This window comes from Tamandua tetradactyla, chromosome 7, assembly GCF_023851605.1.
Source record: "Tamandua tetradactyla isolate mTamTet1 chromosome 7, mTamTet1.pri, whole genome shotgun sequence".
In the NCBI taxonomy this organism is placed as follows: Eukaryota; Metazoa; Chordata; class Mammalia; order Pilosa; family Myrmecophagidae; genus Tamandua; species Tamandua tetradactyla.
Window position 1 is genome coordinate 88,646,014 of NC_135333.1, and position 20,092 is coordinate 88,666,105.

The window sequence follows — 20,092 nt, forward strand, 5'->3', positions numbered from 1 at the left end:
TATATGATGCAAAAATTATCCATGGTACCCAACTTCAACAAGAGAAACAAAGGAACATTTTTATTAAAGATTTCAAAGGCTGAGGGTTGATTGAAAATTTGGAACCATATTTCATCAGGTTTAAAATTCAATGTGATTGTTTCCCAATGTGATGGTGATTACCAACAAAAGTTCAAAATACAAAAATTCAGAGGTAAAAAAAGAATGTCTCATTCTACTATTTAATTTAAGAAACCATTATTATTACTGTTATTATTTAATATGTATTGTATTTAGTCAGTACTTTTTGCTAAGCCAAGCTATTAAAATACATTTTTAATGTAATAAAATCAGAATATATATGGTTTGGTTCAATAGTAGGCTAGTTTAAAGCTGCCTTTCCTTTATCCTGAGTTCATGTTCTATGAGGAAAAATGAAATGTAACATCTAAGTCCCATTACGTAATTAAATCAAATAGTGAAAAATATTTGCAAGGCTTATTGATACAGAAAAGAAGTGCTTCTCAAACATTAATGTGCATACAAGTTAGCTGGAGATCTTGTTAAAAGGCAGATTCTGATTTAGTCGGCCTAGGGTGGGGCCTGAGGTTTTGCATTTCTCACAAGCTTCCAGTTGCCAGAGGAGCACACTCTGAGTGGCAAGGAGGCCCTGGAGTCCAGCAGTGGGTATGGAAGACCAACCACATGTGCCCTTTCTTTCATGACATAGAAGGCATCCGAATGTTCAACTACCTGTTGCCTGTCACTTGGGGGTCTCTCATTTTTTAGCACAACAGCTCTCTGATGTTGTGATGCTGTTAACTGACTTATACCCATCCACATTTCTTTATCCAAATGATGGATTTTGAACAAATACCCAGAGGAGCCGTGGTAACAAGGTGACATTGTCTGTTAAGATAATAGAGCAAAATCAGGACCAGGAACCTAACTGATTATCTGTCAGAATCAGGCCATTCCTTCATATGCCCCTATGGTGAATCTTAAGGTAGGTTCTCTGTGGGAAATTATAGCAAATTTTTCTATTGAGATTTTTTTTTTTTTCTGGTGGGCCTCTAAGCATGGAGTGGTTCCTCTCTACTTTCTCTGGTATAAAATAAACTCAGATTCACATTCAGTTGCAATAGGTTTTATCTTTACATTGATCAATTATTTTTGAAATATTTCTAAACAAAAATATTTGAATAGAAGAAAAAACTTAAAGAGGCGCTATGTCCTGATTTCTTTTAAAATTATTTGCTTCACTGAACACAAGAACTGTAGAAGAACTCAATACTCTGGTTTATCTTAGTTTTTCTTAGTGTATGCTTTCATTAGATTATTTCTTCTTCTAAAAGCAGTCACCCTCTTTAGTTACTGAAAGCAGAATAATTGTACCCAATTGCCTTTAATTATGATCAGAGGTAGTAATATCGTATAATGATCTTAGGAAAGGTTGTCAAAAGTGTACTCCGCATGAGGATTTTCACTAAGCTGTGAGCCATCAGACATTTAAGTGTTTTATCTTTAAAACCAAATAGACTATCAGAGGTCCCATGTTTTGTTTAGGCAATAAACATCCTGCCCTAACCTTGGGTGAGTATGCAGCATATCACTTCAATTGTTGAGTGAGTGATGGTTGTAAGCAGAACAGTTGACACCTATACCAAACCATTATTCTTGAAACAAGGCAATTTATAAACTCAGAGAGGAAGATTTTGCTAGCTGGTTGTTTATATTTATATTTGCTACCTTGGGAGTGTAATAGCCTTACTTTAGAACAAGTTGTATATGTACAGATACGCCCTAAATTTTACAATAGAGTAAGAAGGTGTTTTTTTGTTTTGTTTTTTTGTTTTTGTTTTGGTCATTTCTATTTTGCTTTCTGGATATCCTAATTTAAATGACTCTTGAAGGGGTTTTGCAAATTTATCTTCTTACACTTCACCTATCTTCTGGGCTGAAGAGCTGGTGCAATTGCTTCAATAATGGAAACCCTGACTTATATTTCACAAGTATTTTCAAAGGCGCTGCAGCACAATGGGCACTATATCCTCCTCTCTTCATTCCCTTGATAAGTATGAAAACATTCTGGAGAAGAGGTAGGCACAGCCTGTCACTGAGAAGCCTGAGTTCTTGTTCCCCACGAGAGTCATTTATCCTGTCACTAACACAACAACGCCTTACTTAAACTACCTAGACAAAAATAGATCTTACCTTGAGCTGGAAAAGCAGTGGGATGGAGAAGTACAGAGAGTCAAGTCTAAATACTTCAGCTCTGTCTGTGAAAATGGTACCCCTTTTGTAGGTAACCTTGGCCAGGTCAGTTCACTTAAAGTTGCAAAAAATTGATCCACCTTTCCTTTTAACCAAGTAAACAGCCATTATTTTAAAAAATAATGATGAACAGAGACAAAGAAAATGCAGCAAATTAACTTGAAGTTGCTGGGACATAAGTTTAGCTCACAAATGGGATAGGAAATAAAATACTGAATTAAAAGCATGTTAGTTTTGAAACAAATAAATTCAGTTAATGATTGTATTATATCTATTAACTTCTTATAGGATGTAGCTATTAAAAGAAAACTCACAGTTTTGACAATTACCTTTGCTTCATTACTGTACAGTTGTTTTATGAGGATTGCTATCTTCCCAACTAGATTACAATTCCCTGAGAGCAGCAATCATGTCAATTTCATTCATGATTTAGGGAAAACTTATGAAACTTCTGGGCTGTCAATGAGGTAATCATGGATAAGAAAGTGGGAAAGGTTTCCAGTCTGGCCTCTAAGAACTTCTCCATATGTAATAAGGGAATAAATTATGCTCTTGTACTACCAAGTCTCTAATTCCTCCATTCCTTACAGTGGTACAGCTGGATTAAATTAGAAATATAGTGAGGACTTGGGGGCCAGATGGCAAAGACAAAGACATTTTGCACTCTTGACCCACCTTATATGTGTTGGTTCTGCTACTTTCATATCCAGGATCTGATTGGGGTATATTTTACCTTCCTTGGAGTTTAAATTCCTACTCTTTTGTTTTAATGAAATTGATGTATCTCTGTACAGCAACTCTCAGTTTAGGCATTTGTTTTGTAATTTAAAAAAAACCCTAATAACTACCATTTACTGAGTGCCTTTAAATGACAAGTATTCTAAGTAGGTTATATAATTAAATCCATCAAAAATTCTATGAGGTAGCTATTATTAGTTCCTAACTTAGAGAGCAAGAAATTGAAGCCTAGAGATCTTATCCAACCTCACACATCTGGAAAGTGAAGGAGGAGGATTAGCACCCAACTCTGCCCAACTACAAAACCTGAGCTCTTAACGTGGGAATCTCAAATATCAGCAACTTATTCTAACCTTGGAAAATAAAGTGTCTATATGCTTGTGAGGTTGAATGGCTACTGAATAAACTATGTACTGTCAGATAGTGAAATTGATAGAGCAATAATTTTGTTCATGCACAGCTAACATACTGCTGTAAATGTTGCTTAATTATAACTAAGATGCAGTTGAAAGCTGGAATGTAGTTGCAGAAATATAAATCCAAAGTTTTTGGATGATAAATTCTGCATAACCTACATGGCAACAAGAGATATACCAGATTCCTTAAAATGAATGTTTGTTCCTTTCCTCTATGATTTCACTCATAATAGAAATTAAAAGAACTGTCAATGAAGATCAAAAAGAAAGTGAAAAGAGTCTTTTCTCATGAGCTGGGAGGAGAAACTTGCAATATTCATAACACACAAAAACGATTCCTATAAATTAATTTTAAAAAGAAAAAGAACCCAATAGAAAAATGAACAAAAGACTTAAGGTGGCTCTTCAAAGAAGAGAAAACACAAATGGCCAACAGAAAGGAAAACTATATAGCCTCATTAGAAATCAGGGTGATAGAGCACTATCATGTAATATACACCAGATTAGCAAAAACTTACAAGTGTATTTAAGATATGGAACAACCCAAGCACTTACATATGCCTGGTATGAAGGTAAATTAGAGCAATCACTTTGGAAAGGAATTTTATCTTATCTAGAAAAGTAATATTTAATAGGGAAAATTTTGTCCATGTTTACAAGGAGACAAACGGTTCATAGCAGTATTGTGTATAATAGCATAAACAAACAAAAAAGAGAAGAAAAGAAAAGAAAAAGAAACTGAGAAAGAGGACAAGAAAATCAACCCAAATATCAATCAACATATCAACAGTAAATGGATAAGTAGATGATGATATAGCCTTGTGATAGAGTATTATTTAGTAGTGAAAATAAAAGTACACTCACATTTAACAATATGAGTGACTCTTGGGAATTAAAGATTGAGAAAACAAGCAGAAAAATACATAGAGTAAGATTGCATTTATAGAGCTTACTGGCACACAAGACTAAAGAATATAGCAAGGGAATGACAACACAAAATTCAGGTCAGAACAGGGATGAACTCTGAAGAGAGAAGGGGAAGGATGGGATATTTGAGGGGATCTCAAAAGATATCAAAGTTAAATACAGTTCTCTAAGGGGGAAAATCCAACTTCCCCATGTGATGAATTCCTGATATTCTCACAAGCAGTGGGGACAACCAAAGCAATAGGCTGAGCCCTCAATCTTGGTGTTTGTTCGTAAGAAACTTATCTCCACAAAGGATAGGCTAAGCCTACTTAAAATTAGGCCTAAGAGTCACCCCCCAGAGAACCTCTTTTGTTCCCCAGATGTGGCCTCTCTCTCTCAGCTGACATGACAAGCAAACTCACTGCCCTCCCCTTCTCTATGTGGGCCATGACTCCCAGGGGTGTAAATCTTCCTGGCAACATGGGACAGAAATCCTAGAATGAGCCAGGACTCAGCAGCAAGGGATTGAGAAAACCTTCTAGACCAAAAGGGGGAAGAGAGAAATGAGACAGAATTAAGTGTCAATGGCTGAGAGATTCCAAACAGAGTTGAGAGGTTATCCTGGAGGTTATATGTACACATTAATTAGATATCACCTTTTTAGTTAAGGTATATTGGAGAGGCTGGAGGGAACTGCCTGAAAATGTAGAGCTGTGTTCCAGTAGCCATGTTTCTTAAAGATGATTGTATAATGACATAGCTTTCGCAGTGTGACGGTGTGATGGTGAAAACCTTGTGCCTGAAGCTCCTTTTATCTACAGTATGGACAGATGACTAAAATATATGAATCAAAAATAAATAAAAGGGGGAACAAATGTTAAAATAAATTTAGTAGATTGAAACGCTAGTGAATGAAAGGGAGTGATAAGGGGTATTAGAAAAAATAGGGGAAACAAAGGCTAAAATATATTGGGTAGATGGAAATACTAGCAATCATTGAGAGGGAGGGTTAAGAGGTATAATATGTATGAGTTTTTTTCTTTTTTCTTTTTATTTATTTTTCTGAATTGATGCAAATGTTCTAAGAAATGATCATGATGATGAATATACAACTATGTGCTGAAATTACTGATTATATACCAAGGATGGAATGATCATATGGTAAGAATGTTCATGTTTGTATGTTGTTATGTTTAAAAAAATTTTTTTAATTAAAAAAAGTGACTTGAACAATAAATAAATTTCTACTGGGTTAAAACAAATAAATAAATAAAGTTCTCTTATTTTTAAACTTGGTGATGGATTCCCAGGTGATTATTGATTAATTGCTATTTTTATCTAGTAATAGATAAAACTTAGCAAATAAAATGTGTACTAATAGATAATAATAGTAGTAACAAAGTTTGTAGGAATGGTTGGTGATGGTTACATAATCTTCCCTATCTTTGGTAAATTTTAGCTGTCTCAAGACCATAAGAAAAGTCCATTTTTTGGTAAGTTTTTGTAGTAAGAAATTTGTTTTTTGCTGCTTAGAAAAGTGTATTGAGTAAATCTGAGATATAATAGTATAGTACTTGGAGGAAATTTAAGTTGTTTGATCCTCTAAAGTAATTAAAAAGCAGCAAAATAATGGCTCTGAAGGTTCAATGTCAATTTCAGGTTAAGGAGCTCTAATTACAACCTGTTGGGTTGATTGTAAAACATATTTTAAGTGAGATAGCTGTTTTATTGCATCAGTTATATTTTGTCTCCTTTCTAATGATTTTATAGACCAGTAGTAAAAAAAAGAAAACAGTATGACAGAGTTGCATCTGGACATGTTCCAAATATTATATAATTGTTTTATAATGCTTTCTCCATAATACCAACTGTTCATGTGCTCCATGTATAGCAAGGGTAAAACAGCAGCTATAAACTCAATGAAGTCATTTCCATCAACTCACACTTTTGAACATTATTGATCTCACCTTTTTCTCCAATACTAAGATATGAGACCCAAGCGTAGCAATTTCTTGTTGCAGTTGTTCATTTGCTCCCCATGCCTGTTGCAGCATGACTTGATCATTGTTTAAATGCATTTATAACTCCAGAAACTGAGGGCAGAAGAAAAAAAAAGGGCTGTGTTAGGCAAGAATTCTCTGTTTTATAATAAAAGAAGCCATTGAATGCCAAAGCCAGTTATGTAACAAACCCCAACAAGGTCTGCAAAATTCCACCAGAGAATGAAGCATGATGGGAATTCTCAAAGTCAGCTCTAATTTCTTTTTTCACTTCAGGAGTTCTTTGTTAAAAATACTATATTAATCATTAAAAAATGGTTTGGCAAGACTTCAAAAGTAGTTTAATCTGCTACATTTTATGGCATTTCACAGCCAATTCATTTTTTTTTAACAGTTTCATTCGTTTAATAATTACAACAGATTATCTGACACATTCCCTTTTATAAGCTGGATTTCCCCTCATGTACTATAGTTTATTTAGCTTTTAAAAAAAGTCTCTATTTCTTTACAGGATAGTTTCATAAATATTCACAATGTGGGATTTTGTGTTACATGTTTGTTCAAGGGGCCTTAGCCAGTACTGAATCCATCAACAGTAATGGTAATACACTTTGCTGGCTCTGCATCTTTCAGATTTTAATTAAAAGGAAGCCTGTGGCACTAAGAGGGTAACATATTGAAGATTTGTGAGTAGCAACATGGCAAAGAGAATTACAATTGTAAATAATTGCTTCATTGTCCAAATACTTGAGTCTCGCTGAATTCTGGGAGGCAGCGGGGTCCAGTGGAATCCGTTGGACAACATATCCAAATTTTAGTTTTCTCAAATTGCAAAGTGAAATGATAATACTGTTAACAAACTCAATTGCAGAATGAAATAAAAGACTTAATTTGCTAACTAAACCTAATTGTGTTTTGTTTCAGGGGCATTCATTTAAGCATTGTCTGGAATTTAATATCTTTAAGGTAATATATGCAGACCCAATTTAGTAATGCTGCTCACAGGGTGATCCATTAAATTTCAGTAAATGTCTGAAGTTCTGAAATATTTTCCTTAAAAAAGTAATATATATGTGCACATATATATATATATTATACATATACACTCACATATATCCATCACAGTAAACTTTTAATATAGAAATACTCTCCTTCCTCCAAGCTCTGGGTGGTATCTTCTCAGCCAATGAAATCTAGTCAGTACACAATGTGTACATTTATTCTTGGCTTAAGGGTATTGGTGCACCGTTACACAAAAGTCCTCTGCCAAAGAGAATCCCCTCATTTTTCTGAGTTAATAGATTCTAAAACATGCATTGTTTACTATGTTGTGGATGTTCTATCTACTTTTTATAGTGTGTTATGGTAAACAGTTTTGTAACATAATAAATGACAAAAAGTCAAAAAGTGCAAGCAATACTTGTACCTAAATGAGGTGGAAAAGGGGGGAAAGTAACCACAAGATACTTTCAAGGAAGTGAGGGAATGCTGAGGAACCAGGGTGTAAAGAACATTAAGCACTGAGGGGTGTGTGAAGGTCATTTTGACCTTCATAAACATCATAAACATCAGTGCACACTGGAAGGCTGACTGATGGAGTGATTGCCAGTGTTGATGGTTGAGAGCACCTCCTTGGGACTTTCCTCCAATGAACCCACATAGACATGATCCAGTGAGCACTGCAATTTCTGGCAATACGTCCCTGGAGTAAACCAGGTGACATGTACCCAAAAGTTTCTGGAGATATGATCTCTTTTGGAAAGTAATTTTTAAAATATAGCTTTTATTGGGGTAAAGGTCATTTGAGAAGCTGGTTAAATCACGAGGCACATTATAGTGCGGAAAGATGGAACACATCTTGCAAAAGGGTGCAAAGGCTAAAAGCATGTCAAGAGAGAGAAAATAAGTTGATCTAAATCTATATCTTATACTAACCTTGTACACTTTATACAAAGTGGAAGCGACCTCTGTCTAGGGAATTGAGAGGCTTAAAATGGCCAAAGAGGTGAGTAATTCAATCCATAAAGGCTGATCTTGCACAACCAAAAGTGATTGACACATAAAGTAAGTGGTTAATGAATGAATCCATGAATGGCACACATCACCCAAGTAAAATTAGCCTCTGGCTAGAAAGTGAAGGCCAAACTTGTATTCTACATAGTAGACAAAAGGTTAGAAAAACTGCAGCAGCGGGAAGATTCCATAACAAGTACACACCTTACCTCTATTGACTTTCAAAATAAGGTGATAGCTACATTATGCATCTAATCAGAAAACACAGAGCTTTCTTGTAGCTACTGAAGGAAGAACTTAATGGAGATTATTACATGTCTTTATGTATGTATATATATATTGTTTGCAAATACTTAACCCTGGTATGTCTTCTTTCTAGGTACATTTAACATGAAATGCATCCATGATAATCAATCAAATTGATCTTTAGAAAATAAAATTTGTTTCCAAAAGCTGGACTTGCCTCCCATATATTTAATTTTCATATTCTCATCAAACATTCCCCTCATTGTGATATCTAAGATTTTCAAATAGGGATAGAAAATAACTGAACTCTTCCACATTCCCTTTTTTTCATCTTCACCATTTCTGAACACATATATATTAAGGGAGAAAGAAAAGTTAAAGAAATATAAGAAAATCCTCTTTGTAACAAATAAAATAACTTAACCAATATCTACCATTTTACCTATTCCTACTGAGTCACTGAAGGTTTGAGGGCTAAAAGATTCAAGGAGAAGAGGAAGGACTGAGAAGGAATGGCATTTACTCTCTTACCAGTGACCAAGCTCACTGTTAGAGCTGGAGAGCCCGGGGTCAATAAGATCAGGTCCCTGCCATTGTGTAACTTTCATTCTAGATGTAGGAAACCTAACAAATAAATTCAGTCAACTGCTGATATTCATGGTGGTATATTCTATGAAGTCACTGCAAATTGTATTAGTGAATACTAAACCACTGTTTCTAGGGGAAATATAAGTTTAGGTTCCCACGAGCCTCTGGTCACATTTTGTCAACCAATTAATACATAGCCTTGCTTTTTCTTTTCTTTCTTTCTTCCTTTCTGTTCTAGTTTACTAGCTGCTGGAATGCAATATACCAGAAACAGAATGACTTTCAAAAGGGGGAATTTAATAAATTGCTAGTTTACAGTTCTAAGGCCAAGAAAATGTCCCAATTAAAACAAGTCTATAGAAATGTCCAATAAAAGGCATCCAGGGAAAGACATCTTGGTTCAAGAAGGCCGATGAAATTCAGGGTTTCCCTCTCAAGTGAGAAGGCACATGGTGAACACAGCCAGGGCTTCTCTCTCAGCTGGAAGGGCACATGACGAACACGGCGTCATCTGCTAGCTTTCTCTCCCGGCTTCTGGTTTCATAAAGCTCCCCGGGAGGCATTTTCCTTCATCTCCAAAGGTCACTGGCTCGTGGACTCTCTGCTTTGTGGGCCTGCAGCATTCTCTGCTCTCTCCAAATCTCCCATTCTCCAAAATGTTTCCTCTTCTATAGGACTTCAGAAACTAAACAAGACTCACCCAAATGGGTGGAGACACACCTCTACCAAATCCACTTTGACAACCACTCTTGATTAAATCACATCTCTAGGGAGATGATCTAATTACAGTTTCACGCACACAATACTGAATAGGGATTAGAAGAAACAGCTGCTTTTACAAAATGGGATTAGGATTAAAACATGGCTTTTCTAGGGTACATACATAGTTTCAAACCACTATACTTCCTTTCTTACTCTTTCTTTCATTTCATTCTTTCTCTCTCTCCCCTCCTCTTCCTTCCCCTTCTCTCTTTCCTCTCTTTCTCTCTCTTTGTTTTTGATAGCCAGGAAGTAGTTTATTGGTGGACACTAATAAACTTTGTGGGTAAATTGCAGGGCCCACCACTTGTCCAAGGGGCCATGATAGGGGACATATTTGACCCCACAAACATCTAGGATGAGATGCTTCTCAGTCACCATGCCTTTGAACTCATCAGCATTAAACTTGGTAAACTTCTCCTTCTTGAAGGTGTGGATTTTCTGTTGGCCAGGGAACTTGAAATCAGCTCTGCACAGTGCCTCAAGCACTTGCTTCTTTTTGAAGCTTGGTGCAGGTGGACATGATGACTTGACCAATGTGGACTCTGGCTACTGTACACCCAGACTTTTCAAAGGTACCTTGCATACCAGTCTGGACTCTAGATTGGGGATGGCACAAAGTCAGACATGACCATCAACAGGAGGGGACTGTCTCTAAGGTCCCTTAGGGAAATCCATATAAGAAACAAGCTGCTACACTGCCAAGGAGGCTTTTGCACACCAGACCCCACAGGGAAAGGGGGATGGTCAGCTTAATTGGCTATACATGTGTTTCTTTTTAAAAACACTGTATTTAACACATATTGTTGATTCATTACTACTGAGCTTACAGCCACAGCATTGTAACTAATGCCTGAATGAAGAGTATCTAATATGCAGATTTTCTCTATAAGGTACAGCACAGCATTCTTACTCTTAGGAACACTAGTCAGCACTTCAGCATTACTCTTGGGAACCACTTTAGTAAAATCCCAACAAAAAGCACAAAAATGCAAATAAAACAAAACAAAACAAAAAAACATGGGACTAAGTACACCATGAAAGAGATACTTACATATGATTTCTGAAACAAGAAGGCAGGCAGAGTACACTTTTGGTCAACCTCAACTTGTGAACATGCATATTGGGCAACTCAAATTTTTCACACTGCCATGTCTGCAAAGGACTGAAAAAACACAGCAAGTATTGATTTGGGGATTACAAATAAATTTTAATGAGCAGGAAAATTTGCAAATATGGAATCTACAAATAATGAAGATTGAGTATAATAATTAATTATAAAAGTGTGTTATGAAAAAAATAAATAATGGCTGAAAGGTAAGAAATAGCTGTGTACATATTGGGAGTGAAGACCTTTAAACAGAGTATCCAAAACAAAATGAGAATGAGTTGGGCATAGGAAGAGTGGGGAGGCATTTCCTAAAGAAAGGCAACCAGTACAATTGGTTCTGAGGAGGAAAGAGTGTGAGGAACTAAGAAGGAACAGAGACCCAAAGTGAACCAGAGTCCCTTCTGCAAATATCCCACTAGTTGATTTACGAAGAATGGACAGAAGGCCAGCAACAGACATAGAGGAGATGTTTCAGGGGCCAATAAGAGAAATGGGCAGCTGGGACCAAATGGGACAGAGGTGGCAGAGATGAGTGAAGAGATGTAGCTTGCTAATGGAGTGGGTATGGGGATGCAAGAATAGGGAACAAGCAACAGCGGCTCTCAGTTTCCAACCTTTCTCAGTGCATGTGGGTGGTCACTGATGCCACATACTGAGATGACCAGATCCAGAGACTGGGAAACAGGTTTGGGAAGAGGAAGGGTGGGGATGGGGGTGGCTGAAATCAAGAGATCAAGAATTCCATTTAATGCTCTTTTTATGGATTCACTCTGGGGATTTACTCTGTCAAAAGTGGCAGTAAATAGAAATTCACCTACAAATAACCTTATCACTGATCCTGTCAGAACCATGATATAAGTACTTTATAAAATGAGGGGATTACAAAAATTGAATACTATAATTATTCCTTTCAACCTGACATAACAGCAACCATGTGAGAACTATAATAAGTCCCACTCAAGGCATAGCACATTTTGAGGTTCTCCAAGGAAAGTATTCACTCTGTGTGGAAGACTCATTAATTTAATATCCAGGAATGTGTTGGTGAATACAATAGTACTAAAAATAAGTGTAGAAGTCTAAAAATAGTAGCACACATTCCTCTCCATAAAATGCTTTCTCTAAGAGATTAACAAGGGGTTATTACTCTTGTTCATGAATCCTGGCCATCAAACATGTGACCATCAAAACAAGTAATTTGCTAAAGCTCACAACCTGAAAAGTTATTATTGTTTTGTTTAAAGTCCATCATCTTTAGGGATGGGAGAGTTTCCCCATTTTCCTTGGACTTCCGTGCTACTGGAGTTGAGGAGATGCCTGGTGGTTACACATGTACTACCTTAGTTCAAGGTCTTGGCTAGAGGACAAATTATTAATTGTACCGCTGTCTCAGAGGTGTACAAGATCACTCATAGAAAGCTAAATACAGTCCTCGCGCTGTATTGGTAGTGCCAGTGCATTAATATTTCCATGTGCCTTATCAGCTGGTCTTCAGAGATGTATAATTCATTCTTGTATCTTTCTAGAGAAAGAGCTTTCCCAATCAGGTCAATTCAGCAAACATTTAGGGAATGCGTATCATGTTTTAGAAACTATGCCAGAGGCTGAGGATAGAGTTAATATTGTATTGTGTGTGTGCATGTGTGTCAAATTTCCACTTTTCTCTTTTTTAATAGTAGCTACTTTTTATTGAGCACTTTGTGTGTTCCAGTAAGTAATGTAAAGTTATCACACTTTAGGTAGTTTCAATGAATAACTCAGAAACAGTTATTTTTGCCAGAAATTTTATCACATGTATGAGATAGCCTGAATAGCTTGTCTGGATTTGCCTGGGACTGCCTTTGTTTTTCTTTTAATTTAGGTAAAATTCATTTAAAACAAAATTGACAATTTTAAAGTTAGCAATTTAGTGACATTTAGTACATTCACAATGTTGTGTAACCACCACCTCTATCTAGTCCCAAAATATTTTCATCACCCCAAAAAGAAACCCTCAGACTCATTAAGCAGTCATTCCCCAAACCCTCCATCTATTCCCTGGTAACAATTAATCTTTTTTCTGTATTAATGTATTTACCTAATCTGGATATTTCATATAATTGGAAATTTATGATATGAACCTTTTGTCTCTGGCTTCTTTCACCTAACATAATGTTTTCAAGGTTCTTCCACATCATAGCACTTACTGGTACTTCATTCTTATTTATGGCTCAATAATCTCACATTCTATGTTGTTTTAGTTTCCCCCTAAGACAAATCCTACCAACGGGTTGGTTTAAACAATGGGAATTTATCAGCTCACAGTTTTGATGCTAGGAGAAGTCCAAAATCAAGGCATCAGCAATGCAATGCTTTCTCCTGGTCTTCTGGGGCTGGCTGTCAGTGAGCCTTTGGATACCTAGGCTTTTCTGTCACTTGGCAATGCACATAAGGACGTCCTCACCTTTCTCTTCTGGGTTACACTCACTTTCGGCTTCTCCGTCTCCAGGCGGCTTTATCTTCATGAAGTTCCCAGTAATAGGGTTAAGGCCCACCCTCATTCAGGTGGGCCACACCTTAACTAAAAATAATCTTCTTTTTAAAAGGTCCTACATAAAAAGAGCTCACATCCACAAGAAGGGATTAAGATTAATGGCATGCTTCTTTCTGGAGCACATAATTCAACCTACCACATATGTATATACTACATTTTGATTATCCACTCACCATTTGAGTTATTTCCACTTTTTGGCTATTGCGAATAGTGCTTCTTGGGACATTCATGTCTAAGTTTTCATTTGAACACCTGTTTTCAATTCTTTAGGGTATATACATAGGGGTAGAATTGCTGGGTCATGTGGTAATTCTAAATTGAACTTTTTGAGGAATTTGCTAAACTATTTTCCACAGTGGCTGTACCATTAACATTCCCACCAGCAATATAAGCAAGTTCCAATCTCTCCACATTCTCGCCAATACTTATTTTCCTCTTCCTTTTTTTTAAGCATAGCAATCCTAGTAGGTGCAAAACAATATCTCATGGTGGTTTTTCATTTACATTTCCCTAATGACTAATGATGTTAAGCATCTTTTCATGTATGTTGGTCATTTGTATATCTTTAGAGAAATATCTACTGAAGTCTGTCCATTTTTAATTGGGTTGTTTGTCTTTTTTGTCATTGAGTTGTAGTAGTTCTTTACATATTCTGGATATTAGACTATTACCACATATATGATTTGCAAATATTTTCTTCCAAACTATATTATTATAACGATAATGATGTTTCTCCCTTTAGAACCGGTTTCCATAGCACTCATCACTTATTAGAATGGCTTGGGAGTTTTAAAAAAAATACCAACACCTGGACCCCATTTCCATCCTATTGAATCAGAACCTCTGGGTCCCAAGAATCAGCAACTTTAAAAAACTTCTCAGGAGATTCTAATACACATCCAGGATTGAGAACAACTATTCTTCACTCTTAGAAATTCTTGTCCTTTTGGTTGTGAAAACTGTGGGTCCCTCTTTCCAGAAAAATACAATCTGAACATTTATCAAAATAAAAATATTATGTATAATTTCAAGGGTCTGTGCATCCCTGACTTAGACTATAATCTTAGCAATGGTAGGGACTGGGTTTCTGTTTATTTTTTAACTTTGTGTAATTTTGGTCTGACCCTCTCTCTGCCCTCCCCACTCTACTTCAGAAAGTTGTACTGTGAGTATTGGTATAAGAACAGACATATAAACTAATGGAATAGAACTGGGGATCTAAAAATAAACCCATACTCTATGGCCAATGGATTTTTATCAAGAGTGCCAAGTACATCTGTGGTGGCTTGAAGCTGTATGGACCCCAGAAAAACGTGTTTTTAAATTTAATTCATTCCTGTGGATGTAAATCTATTGTAAGTAGGGCAGTTATTTTTTTTGTTTGTTTTCTTTTGTTTTGCATGGACAGGCACCGGGAATTGAAGCCTGTAAATAGGATATTTTGATGAGGCTACTTCAGGTATGTGTGGCTTACCTCGATCAGGATGAGTCTAACTTCTGTTATTGGAGTTCTTTACAAGAAAATGGAATTCAGACAAAGAGAGAGAAAACAAGAGACAGAGCAGCCAGAAGTTGAGTATCGATGGAATCTGAAAGAGAAGGGAGAGGCCTGGAGAGGTCACCATGTGCATTGCTGTGTGACCCAGGATCACCAACAGCAAGCCCTAGAACACCCCAATCTTTGGGAAGAAAGCATCTCCTTGATGCTGCCCTGATTTGCACATAATCCCAGCCTCAAACCTGTAAGCTAATAAATTCCTATTGTTTAAGTCAACCCATTTCATGGTATTTGCTTGAGCAACCTAAGAAACTAAAACAACATTCAATGGGGAAGAAGTCTTTTTAACAAATGGTGCTGGGACAACTGGATATTCATGTGCAAATGCGAATAATAATTCCATCTACCATACACCTGAGGCTTTGTGGAGGTTAAGTGACTTAATACATGTAAAGTACATAGAACATGGCTGGCACAAATTTTAAGCATATTACCAAGCAAAAGATAACAATGTATGCATTATTTCCTCATCTCTAAATTTTTGTGCAAGTTATTATTTCTAAAAGCATTGGCTGCTGTGCTTTCTAATCTTACCATGAAGAGTATATTTACCCAAACATGGAAAGCTCATAGATTTATGGGGCTCTGATTCTTCCAAACACAGACTTCCCGTTTTCACTCTAACTTATAATGACAGTGACTCAAAATCACTGCAAATCAACCTCCCTGGTTGCTTGAGTGAAATGACTCAGTTATCGATGTCCAACTCTTGGGCAACAGATGTTAAAGTGAAAAAATAACCCCATAACAATTTCCCCTAATTAGCACCTTTGTAAGTAAACTGAACAGGAAGACTGAACAGTGCTAGAAACTAAATTACCCTCTCATTTATCGGTGATCCTTCCAGCACAGCGTGATGAGTCACTGGCAAACAGAGATAACTCCTCTGTGCCTCTTCCTTGAATAAACAGGAACTTCAGTCTTCAAGGCTATATATTTGGCCATTTTTAAGGGCACTTTAATCATTCTCCATTTTTAAAAAATCTAATGTTCTCGTAATATCTTCTTTCTTTTTTCCTCTTCCCTTTCATTAACACAAAATGAGATAACTACACTTTTTACACAGTGATTGACTCAGCAATTCAGCTATTTTTTATGAGGCCCTATCAGGAGCAGCACAAAAATATTACAAAAATAAGAGTTAATGAGGTAACCTCTATGGCAAAAAGCAAAGGGGGGGGGGGGTGTTAAAAGACAAAACCTTAAGAAGGTCCCAGTGAACATCAAATGATAACAAATGATTACATTTGTTGTTCTAATATGAAATCCAACATTCATATGAGAATGTTTTTTCCTGAGTTACAATTCAAGATTACTTGAGAATAGGCTCCAACATCTCAAATATTTCATTTGTATGCCATAATTTCTATATGATTCAGTTCCATATCAATTTGAAGCCCAGGAGCCCAAAGTAAGTGTATTGTATGGAATTGAAGTATTTTTCTCTCTGTCTTAAAGATGAATTTATTCTTGGAATAAATTTACTCTTATCCAACCTTTAATATATAGCCATTATCACAGACTCTTGGGACTGGAGAAAAAAAAAAAGACTTAAAGCCCTAAAGGGCCCTCTACTCTCAGCCAAACCATTTTTGGAACCCATCAAGTAGAGAGGTTTGAAACCCAATCTTGGGATTCTTTAAGGATGCTATTTTATAACATCTCCCAGTAAATTCTTCTGTAGCTTTGACCATATAGAATATGGAATACCTGTAACGACATGTATTTCCACTCTTAAAAAAATATCTCATCTCATAGTCACATTTCTCAAAAGAAATTTCTTAGGTTATCAGATTATCTTCTTATTTTCCACATCATTTTACACAACTTGTTATAATGACATTTTTAATGAGTTCACTGTCACCAGTTTAACCTCTCTTATCTTCTCGCTCCTTTAGTGCATTTTCTTTTTTTTGTTTGTTTTTTTACATGGGCAGGAACTGGGAATCGAACCCGGGTCCTCTGGCATGGTAGGCAAGCATTCTTGCCTGCTGAGCCACCGTGGCCCACCCTCCTTTAGTGCATTTTAACAAATGATACCATTTTTATAAAATATTCTCTTTCTGTTTACAGGATTTATTTTCAAGCCGCCTTTTTGATGATGTTTGTTCACCATAGAGAACACTGCTGTGTGCAATGTTCTATAAAGGGTCCATACTCCTTCTGTGATGTAACCAGAAACACACACAAGTGATTCATCCAAGGTCATGGATAGCTGGAATATTTTTGCCTCAGTGACACGGAGTCAAAATCTCTTTGGAAAGAAAGTACAAATGCTGATTTATGAAAGTCTTTATCAGTTTTCATTGCTTGTTAGACGTACATTCCCTTGCAAAAGAACTCATAAATGTTTCTCTTTCACAAAGAATGTTTATCTGGTGAGTTTCTTTCCTATGCGTCTGTAGAGCAATGTGTCTTAGTTTAGTAAGTATTCACTGATGCTCCCTCTTGGCCAAGCACAGTACTCGAGGATGGGGATAGGAGGATGCACAAAACCAGACCCATACCCTGGAGGAGGAGGCAGAATTGTGGGGATCATCAACACATAATATCATTTCAGTACAAATGGCCAGTTCCCTGAGGAAAGAGTCCAGAGGAATGGAACAGTGTTAGAGAAGGCTTTCTGGAAGAGTTGCCGTAACAAAATTTCTCATTTAATTTTTAAGGAAATACCTATATAAAAGAAATTAAAAAAATAAAATTCAGTGTTTATGAGAAGTAGTCTGGATAGGGAATCTGGGAAGGTGAATATTGGAGGATGGGAGTAGGGAGAAGGTAAAGTATTAGTCAAATGCACCACTTGAAACAGGGAAAACATTTCCTTTTTGATGCTTATGCAGATTTGATGACCCTTTGCAGGTCTGCTTCCAACTCTACTTACTGTTTTTTCCCAAATACACAGACAGTGTGTTATTATTATCTGGATAGCTTTAAACAAACATATACCTGAAGCCTTATTTCCAGAGAATGGAGATCTAGAGGGGACCCTTGGGATGTACTTATAATGTAAGAACCCCAGGTGATTGTTTCAAAATGAATTTGCCCTACCCTCTGGATGTACCACATTTGGGAATCACATTCTAAACCACTGAATATAAAATTTTTATGAATTTGAGAACAAACAGCTTCCTCATCCTCTGCTTTTGGAACTTTTTGCCTGGAGATTCAGATGTCTACCAAATATAAGAAACCCTGGCCAAGACAGGATGTGTTTAATTTGTATTGGTCTCATTGGGTGCCATCCACATGCTAATTCAGGAACAGGGGTTTCTAGACAAAATAATTATACTAATAAAGCACTTCCATATTTGATATGAGTTTTAAAACACTTAACAGCAGATCCTGTCAGTATTCCCACCCTTATTCTGTGACTTTTTAATGGGTTTGGGCCTTTTCCATCTGCCAAAATTTGCATCTCTAGCTTGAGTACGATTTTTCAGAACTGAGTACCAGGGAATGAGAAACCCTCAAAGGCAGCCCTCCACCCAATCCTCAGGAATTCTTGTGTAAATGCCCCAGCTCAATGCTTCTGAGGCAGGGTAATTCTGAAGCCTGTGTTTATAGTTTCCTAGGGTTTCCCCACTGGACTAGGTTCTTGTCACTCACTGTAGTAACTAGCTTAACGACAATGCACCCTTTATTGTTTGCCTTCCCTCTATTATTCCCTGCTTTCCTACTGGTATTCCCTGTACCTCCTAAATAAACTTCTTTCACTCAAATTCTGATCTCAGGATGTGCTTCTAGGGAAACCCAAATCAAGAAAACACAGCCCATTAAAGATAATAATATCTTCAAGTTCTACTAGTATTTTATAAATACACTAAAAATAAAACTAAAGTTGCAAAATAATGAATATAACAGAGGTCAATTTAACAACAACAGTTTGTGCTTTATCAGCTATTTTGGGAAATAGACAACCATACAATTGCTTAATTTTGATCCCAGAAGCATAATATGGTTTGCACACACTTGGAGAAAACCAGTGTTAAGGCTTTCATCACAGAAGGATTAGTCGGTCGTCAATCCAGACAAGGGAGGTGTGGGGAAAACCTGAAGAGAGGTGTTGAATTTTTATGTACGTAAATGTAAATATGGATAATGAAAACTCTTGAGGGACTGCAGACCTGTTGCTTCTCCAGCTGACTCTGATCAGAGCAGAGTAGTTAATAAATCATGACACAGACATGTGCTTGAGCTAACTTGTGCCAGCTCAATAAAGCCTCAAAAATTTTCAGGAATTTTGCAAGTCAGATGACTTCACATTGCAGTTTGAAGTTGGCCATGCTGGGAGTATTTATACCACAGAAATGGACAAATACTACAAATCAGGGCTTCCTCCTCCTCCTCTTTCTCCTCCTCCCCCAAAGAGCCATCTCTTAAACACTTGCCAGCTCAAGACTGTATCATGTGGTTGTCATTTACTCATCCTATCATTTCGTCAAACTGACTGCAACAAGGAGACCAACGACTGGATGTAGGACACAATTCACTCTCCTGGTGCCCTGCAAAATTGTCTGGGATCGTAAGACATCAAAAGACATTGCTTAGCTAGGTGGTCTTTACACTGGGATTTGCAAACACTAAGGGGATTTGCAAACATAAATAAATTTGAGGGACTAAATTTCCAGATCATCAGCTTCCAGATATGGTCTTTCCAAAAACTGATTTGCTGAGAATGAGACAGACAACATCTCCCTAGATCTTCTACCACTTCATAGAAGAAAGGCAGAGCTCACACTTACACATAATTTGCATACTGACCAGTTCAAGGCCCCAAACAAAGGCATAAAGAGAAGCAGTGCTTTGGGAGAAAACCCCTTTCTTTAATGGTTAATCAAGGAACCTATCTTCCCTTGTTTTATTTACATATCTGTTAAGGTGACATTTAGTATGAAAAAGAAAGGTTTCTCAGTGATTTGTATGCTCCAGATGATTTGTATGGCATGTTAATATATCTCAAGAAAATTG

General features: G+C 36.7%; 1 long non-coding RNA gene and 1 pseudogene across 12 annotated transcripts in view; both read right to left on the bottom strand.

The window, feature by feature from the left end:
- The window catches only part of LOC143691604 (uncharacterized), a 228,276-nt gene that overhangs the window by 59,506 nt on the left and 148,678 nt on the right, over positions 1 to 20,092 (bottom strand). For 6 of the 12 annotated variants that reach the window (XR_013179604.1, XR_013179603.1, XR_013179596.1 and 3 more), the window contains exons 2-5: positions 15,041 to 15,155; positions 10,977 to 11,087; positions 6,284 to 6,409; positions 2,194 to 2,338 (exon numbers count right to left, since the gene is read on the bottom strand). This is a non-coding gene — a long non-coding RNA (uncharacterized LOC143691604). The remainder of the gene's footprint in view (positions 1 to 2,193; positions 2,339 to 6,283; positions 6,410 to 10,976; positions 11,088 to 15,040; positions 15,156 to 20,092) is intronic. The other 6 variants (XR_013179597.1, XR_013179602.1, XR_013179600.1 and 3 more) reach the window with 2 other exon arrangements.
- On the bottom strand, positions 10,569 to 10,688 carry LOC143643044 (small nucleolar RNA SNORA70; annotated as a pseudogene).